The following is an 8,234-nucleotide window of genomic DNA, read 5'->3' as shown; positions in this document are numbered from 1 at the left end:
AAAAAGGTGTTGTGTGGTAACAATATTCCACTATAACAGTTATCAGCTAATTGGCCATCTTGGAAGTTCTGCTATTTCCCTGGCACTTCCAAATAAGCTATAAATAAACAAACAAATCAAGTTTACCACTAGAGGGTATCGTTATGTCAAGCCATAACAGGAAGGCACCTGGAGGAGGTAACAAATTTATTACATCCACGCTGTTGCCACATTAAAGTACAAAGGCTTCTTTATGGAAAAGATGTGATCATTTCTCCATTATTAGGCATGGCTGTGGCTTCAGTTGAAGAAAAATTGAGAAAACTTAGATGTCACGGCTTCAAGAAAAAGAGTAGTCAGAGAGGGCAGCTCTCTGAATGCTGAATGACAAACCTTCAAAACCTTGTTTGTAACCTGATTGAACTGAATAGATGCTGTACCAGAAATCTGGGTCACAGAATGTCAAGATGTAAGTACAATAAATTAGTCTCTGTCCTGAAAAGTGGATGGTTAAAATAGGCAAGAGAGAAAAAACCCCATGTTTCTATTCAGTCAATAACCAAATCAACTAAGAAACCCTAGGCCAAATGACATCCAACATTCACAGTTTCAATAGTATTACCAGAGTTACTACAGCATCAAGATATTCTCATTAATTACATCATGACAATAAGTACTGTTCAAATACAATGTTTTTGGGTATGTTTTGGGTATGTGTGGCGCAGGCTTTTTTGGTAGCGGGGGAGGGGGCCGCAGGGCCGGCTCCTGTGAGAAGCTGCCAGAAGCTTCCCCGGCTCCGAGTGGGCCCCTCCGCTGGCCAAGGCCGAGCCCGTCAGCGATGGCGGGAGCCCTCTGGGAGAACAGGTTGAAGAAGGGGAACCTGCAGCGGGGGAGGAGAGCGGGATGCGAGAGAAAGCCCTGTGCAGGCAGCAAGGTCAGTGAGGAAGGAGGGGAGGAGGTGGATGCCCCCGCAGCCCGTGGTGAGGCGGCAGGCTGTTCGCCCCCAGCCTGTGGAGGGGAGCAGGGCAGCAGATGCCCACCTGCAGCCTGTGGGAGGGACCCCACGCTGGAGCAGAGGATTGAGGAGTCCTCCCCCTAAGGAGGAAGAAGCAGCAGAGACAACCTGTGAGGAACTGACCGTAACCCCCATTCCCCATCCCCCTGCGCCGCCGTAGGGGAGGAGGTGGAGAAAACCAGGAGTGAAGCTGTGCCTGGGAAGGAGGGAGGGGTGGGGGAAGGTGTTTTTAAGATTTGGGTCTACTTCTCATTTTCCTTGTTTTGATTTGATTGGTAGTAAATTAAATTGATTTTGGTTTTCCCCAAGTTGAGCCTGTCTTTTGCCCCTGACCATAAGTGGTGAGTGATCCCTCCTTGTCCTTGTCTCAGCCCACGAGCATTTCTTTATATTTTCTCCTCCTCATCCCACCCGGGGGGGGGAGGAGCGGGCGAGCGGCCTCATGGTGCTTTGTTGCCGAATGGGCTTAAACCACAACAAAAGCAAATCACAAGTCAAACCACTTCATCTAGGGAAAAAAAGGACTACATGAGTCAGAGCGTTTTAGTGTTATCCAGAGGGCTTGGGGGGATATTTCTGAATAAAAGATGCTTATACCACTCTGTATCCCACAATCTAAAAAAAAAAAAGTAGGGGAAAAAAAAGAAGTAGGAATATTTATTCATCCAAAAGCAATGTCTGCTTTTCCACAGACACTTCTGCTCAAAGGAAGCTGTGACCATTAGCTTCCTTCCAAAGAGCCATTCACCGCTTCTTCACCTTCCTGCTGGCTTCTCTTTATCTTGATAGCCCATCTTCTTTCTGCCTCTGACCTACACAAAGTCAACGGGAAAGCCCACACCCAGTAAGTCCCTGTCAGGAACGTAGGCAACAAACAGGCCTTGGTTTCCCTGACAAGCCTCTCCCAGAGCCTCAACCTACACCCTCTGGCGGGGGTCTCCTTTTAACCTCATGCCTGGGCCTTCAGCCCCTGCCTGAGCGACATCTTAGGTACGCTTGCCCCTAGCTCTGCACCTGAACCATTGTTAGGGTATCTTGGATTCACCTTGGACCTGGCACGTTGCCTCCTCTTTGCCTGATGCTCACCAGACTGTCAACAGGACCTGCTGCAGTCGCCGCTCGGCTCTGCTCACCTGCCTCTGGTGCCATGGGACTGTCCTCTGCTGCTGAGGCCGCTGCCTGGCCTGCCTTGTGGCTGCTCTCCTCTCACCTTCCTTTGGGGAGCAGCCTCCTCTTGCTGCTACCTGACCATCCCATGGAAGAACGAGGCTTGGCTTCCTAACAGAGTCCCACTTGTCCTTACCACTTGAGCAGTAACTTCTGCCCCTGGAAGCTCTCCTTAATAAAAGTCGTTGAATGCTTCTCCCCTCTGCCGCATCCAGTAACTTTAAATAGGTTTGCAAATGGTGGCAGTGAGTAACTCACTTCAGCATAATAAAAATGCAATGAGAAACAATGGATTAACATTCACTGACCATTTCCAGGGATGTATTGTGAATTAGATTGAGAACATGCCATGATTTTAGATGCACCCCCAAAACAGCCACCAGATTAACAATGTATTACACACACCCCCCTCCCCCCCAAGATTCATACTGACTGGATCCTGGGAGAAGGGCAATGGAAAGGACTGAGAATTAGATCTTTGCTGCCATACTCACTGGATGGATCCTAGTCAATTTTATTTTTTTTCTCGTGGGACAAACAGTATCTCAGAACAGTCAGCACTGACAACACGACATGCTTGGTACTGTCTTATCAGCAATGCAAAATGGTTATCTAGGGAAGTGAAACAGCAAGTCCTGCTCTTACTCTGTGCCTGTCTCCTGACCCTCCACTCTGTGATTCAAATGGCTATCTCTGAGCTTAAACCTGGATTTGGGGTGGCATTCTGAGTTTCCTCTGAACTGTCCAATGTCCAACATTTACTTTACAAACAGAACTTATTTACCTCCCTGGAGGGTGATACGTTCACAATTTTACACATTCTGGCAATTCCATTTACATGCACAAATACTGATTTTGGAGTATAATTTTACATCACAAGTTTGCTAGATCTTGCTTCAAAGTTTACTTTAAACTCTGGTAACAAATTAAACTTTGGTATCAAAAGGCACAAATAAAATACCTTTCAATTTCTGTCATTCCTAAATATCACACACCATTCCGTAACACTCTTTACATCCAGACTCTGGCAAAGACTTTTACTGTCCTCACCTGATCTTTTGCCACCTTCTGTGACTTGGATCTCTGCAAAATATACATAGATCTTGGCAGGCCTAGACTAAATTAGTGCAATGCACCCCACTTAGGGCTATAGTTAACAGGTTAACTATATTGTTTCCATCACTGATGATTTAGTTAGTTCATTCCCTCATCCGTGAAACAGACAAATAGTAATTTGTTGCCATTTGTCAACAAATGCTATTCAGGTTCACTGTGGTCTTGGAATGATTCTGCATTGAAATCAGGAGACGAACCACAACCTTGAATGGTAGCCCAGTCCTAACTACAAGAACATTTTCCCACTGTCAGGATATTTCAGACTTTATAGCGAAGCAGCTACAACTAAATTCCTTACTAGTAACTTAATGTATGACTATTCCAATAGTACGTATATTTTAACACATTCTCACACTTACCAGCTGAACAGAAATTTTTCAAGTTTATCTCTCAGAAAAAAAAAACCCAAATAGCTGCTCTTGAACTGTGGCCACACTGATTTCAGTCTGACTTAAACTTAGCATTTTGATAAAGATGGCTTTTAGGAGCCTAGCAAACCAATTTCTCCCTTTTCTTTGCTGTCAGTAAAATTCTTCTAAGATTCTGCAACTAGTTTCTGCAATGCATCAGGCCCCTTTATGAAAGACACAGAATGGTAAATCACAATATCTAACTGTCACTTTGAGTGGTTCACTCCGAGGAATTGGTTTGCTCAGAGGAAGCGTCTTGTTCAGTTTCTCTCCAGAAGTGACCAGCAGAGTCAAAGATGCAACTCGTATTGCTGAGCCATGGTGCAGTGGACAGTTTAGTGGGGAGGCCATACCCTGCCAGGAGCTGCCAGCCATATCAGTACATGGTAAGTCAGATAAGGGTTGGCCCATGGAAGTCCATGGCTGGTCTTTCCAGGTGTCTGCTCTGCCCGACTCCTGGAAATCGCTATCCCCACTTTGGCCAACCGGACTGACCGCAACAAAAAGGTGGAGGAGGAGGACGTTACTTTTTTAAATCCAGTTTGTGTAATGACCTTACAAGTAGTTGGGTCAGAACAGCTGAGGAGCTGGCAAGTTGCAGTCAATTGTCAGGTTTAATTAGGACTGGTACTTCTTGAGCTACATTTGCTAGTGAGGGCCTTGTTTTGTCAAGTAGGAGCAAAGCTGAATGACCTAGTCAACAACTACCCTGGTAAGAAATCTCTTGGTTTTTTTCCAGGAAACTAAACAAAGAAGTTCTTACTAGAAGCTGTATTGTATTGTATTCCCAGAAATACAGCACATCTGACTATGTACACATCATATTTTACAAAGAACTGAGAAGTTTTAATAGGAGAATTACATGAAAGACAACAATGTATCAAATTATTCTGAGTAAATAGGAGCTAAATAAAATGGAGAACAGGATATTTTCCCCTTAAATAAAAAGCAGGTTAGAAAATCTTTTAGCTGCCAACTATTAATTAATGTAAAAAAAATTATCTTAAAACCATATGGTAATGAATTTGTTCCAATGAGTTAGCACTCATACAGCAATTACTTGATATATCTGGATGGCAAAAGTAAGAAGCAAATGTAACAAAGATGTTATTGATTTAACATGATGACCATACAATTTGGAAGATAACCATGAAAACTGACAATTAGCAGTAATTATGTGTATTGTTTAAAATGACTTAACAGTAGATGTTGGGAAAAAGACGGAAAGTTGTATTGCTTTACTTATTAACCTGGCAAGAAAAGAGCAAAGATGGTGCTAAATTGCTCACTGAAAAGACTGAACATATTCTTTCTCAGACAAATTCATTTCCTTAAATTTCATAATAAGTACAATTTCTGTCTTATGGATGTGTAAACTAAACCACAGAATGGTAGGTAGTCATGCCAGATCAGACCCAGTGAAGAAATGGAGAGGTCTGGAATCAAGGGTTCTACATCTGCTTTTGGTACTGAATCAGCGTACACAGAATGTTGCATTCCTGGTTACAGCACATAGGAACAATATGACTTGAAGATTATATACTGATTTTGTGGCAAGCATTAAAAACTGATGGAATCAGAAAGGAGAAAGTGTTTTCAGGGCTGAGAATCTATAAAAAGTTTTCTTCCGTGATAAACAGATCAGCTAAATTCCAGAATGGATTTGTGCAATAAGTTTGACAGAACAAAATTACAAAACAGAAAAACAGGCCTTTTTTTTATTTGTTTCACGGGGTAAGAAATTATTAGTAATATGGAAAATAGGAATATCAATAATATGAACGAGAAAAATACAGTAGGTATTAGTTTCTTTAAACCTGATATGAATAACCTAAGAGACAAGAGAATAACCTAATTGTCAATAAAATTCTGTGCTGCTGAAAACAGGTAAAACATAGTTTCTTTAGAATAGATCATGTTGACTGATTGTGTCTGTCTAATCATATTTGCATGCTGAGTAGGCTAATTATTGTGCACCCAGGCCCAGATTCTATGATTGGATCTGTGCATATAGACCTCTGTCCTTGCTTGAAGTTCTATTTAATTAAATTACATCATATACCTCTTTAAAGACCATCGTTCAGTTGTCCTTATATATGTCCTTATAAAAGAGGCAGCTGAAACACAACACAACCATTCAACACAATCACTCACACCTAGTTTATAGACAGCACAACTGCACCAACTTCCCTAAAGTTGCAAGAAACATGAATTTGACATGGATCAAGAAGAATGCAATTTAAAGAAACCAGAAAAGGAGAAAAAGGAACAGACACAGCCAATCAAGGAAGCAAGCAGAAAAGAAAAGAATGAGTAAAATAAGTGGACCAATTAAAAAAAAACAACACTAAAAGTGTCACAGGGAAAGTAGGAATATAACTCTCAAAGCCCAAGTTTTCTTCCTTGAAGTATTTTCCCTCACATTTATCTTTATCTGTCTCTTTCCCCTTTGCTCCTTCCCTCCCAGGAAGGGAATGTTTAAATTTTTCTTCCTTTCTGTTGTTCCCTGCATGTGTTAACAACCAGCTTGCAGACCCTATCACAAAGGATTTATTTTCTTTTTCTATTACCACGATCTATCAAAATTTCTATTGGCTTTGTGAATTGCAGTTGGAAATTAATTTAAAAGCATTCTTCATCGGCAGCAGGATTAGATTATTGGCGAAACACACTTATTTCTATTTTTATAGTATACAGACCATTTACAGGAGAACCGTCATAGTATTTTTAAATTACATTGTATATTTAAATTGTAACAAGAAACATGTGGGCCAAGGAAGGGATGAAACTGTAAGGCACTTTTCACAATCTGACCTCTAAAGAAAAGATATTTCAAAAGATTAAAAAATTATTAATTTTTATTTATATGAAAAATGTATACAATTACTAACATATATATTCTAATATATTGAAAATGTATTAGTATATTCTCATATGTGTGTATGTATATTCTAACATTAGAATATATCTATTAGCCTATATATTAGAATACATATATATTCACACATATATTCTCCCCTCCTTTTCTCATCATAACTGATTCAAATATCATCAATTCTGAGTCTGGTGTTAACGACTAAAATTAATTTTTTCAAATGAATACTCACCAAAGTACTTCTAATCTTACTTCAGCTGTCAATATGCTGGGTGGGGTTTTTTGATCATGGTGATTTGTCTCGCTCCTGTATTTCATGGGGGAACAGAAAAGCAAACCTTTAAACACTCCTATATTCTTAACAAAATCTACTGTTTTCTAGAACTTGCTCTTGCAAATTGACCAATTAAATCAAACAACACTGTCATAACCTCATTATTCACAAGTGATGATAACCTTTACACCGAAACCTGGTCTAAGGTGGAAACCATATGAAACAACAACATTCTCACAATTTCCACTTGAGATCACAACTTTTCCCAGGTCAGAGAATTCAGGCTGAGTTTAAGGGACATAAGAGGTTGTGCTATCAAACCACAAAAACTTGGAGGTACACAGGGGAAATGAAATTTCCCTCTCTCTACAAGATGCTTTTCTTGCCTCCTGCCCTAACAGTCCCGAACTAGAAACACAGCATACAGACACACTTTTTAAGGGACCAACCTGGTTGACAAATTACCTAGTTTTTTTTAAGGTCAGGCTAATTCCCCAATACGGGGTATGGGCTGTCCACACTGGCAGCCGTGATAGCAAAGACAGACTGGTATGCTACCAAGTTCGGGGGGAAAAAAGGGAGAAAAAGGATGAGAGACAGCGGTGTCTTGCCACCGTAGAATTCATAACCTTCAGCTGAAAAAGTTTCACTCTTTTTTCAGATAACAGGACTCCCGGCCTACAGCCTATGAGCAAGCCCAGTCCCCCATTTTGGTGCGTACGTTCCATGAACTCCAAAGCACCCATTTTCCTGGGCGCTTCTGGATGCAGGCGGGGATCGGGCCAAGCGCTTGGTGAACTTGCTGCCTACCAGCTTCTCCGCCAGCCTTTCCACTTGTCCTCCGCCCAGCAGGACTCAAAAGATGTCCTGTCACATTCAGCGCCGATACCCTCTGGCGGGTGATGGGACACGGATGATCGGTGTCATCTGCCAGGAGGGGCTTGCCGTTTGCTCACCAAATAGATTCCCGTTGCCTGAAGGGAGGGAGGGGGGGATTGTAATCACCAACAGCCCGTGTGCCGGGCTAAGTCTCGCACGGAGCGAACTCCGGGAGGTGCAAACAGGTAACAAATCCCATTGTTTCCCGTGAAGGACGGTGTCATGCGCTGCGATTGTGTTAGGCACTGAACAAATAACCTACGCAAGCCTTTTCCCACTTTGTGTCAAAGGCTTCACATTGTCAGGGCAGCGACCTGCAAACGGCTTCCGAAAGCACACGGCTCTGCCCCTCTCCGGACACCGCGGTGTCTTCGCTACCTTTCAGCTTTTACTTTCAGGTGACTTTGTGCATCGGCCAAATAAGCGACCGACACACTCTGCCACGCTTCGAACGAAGCCACCTCCCGCGCGCACTAATCCTTCCCGCTCCAGGCAGGGGTTTAGCAGAGACCCATGGGC

Source organism: Haliaeetus leucocephalus, unplaced genomic scaffold (genome assembly GCF_000737465.1).
Source record: "Haliaeetus leucocephalus isolate CR32 unplaced genomic scaffold, Haliaeetus_leucocephalus-4.0 Scaffold605, whole genome shotgun sequence".
NCBI lineage: Eukaryota > Metazoa > Chordata > Aves > Accipitriformes > Accipitridae > Haliaeetus > Haliaeetus leucocephalus.
This window is presented reverse-complemented; position numbering follows the sequence as displayed.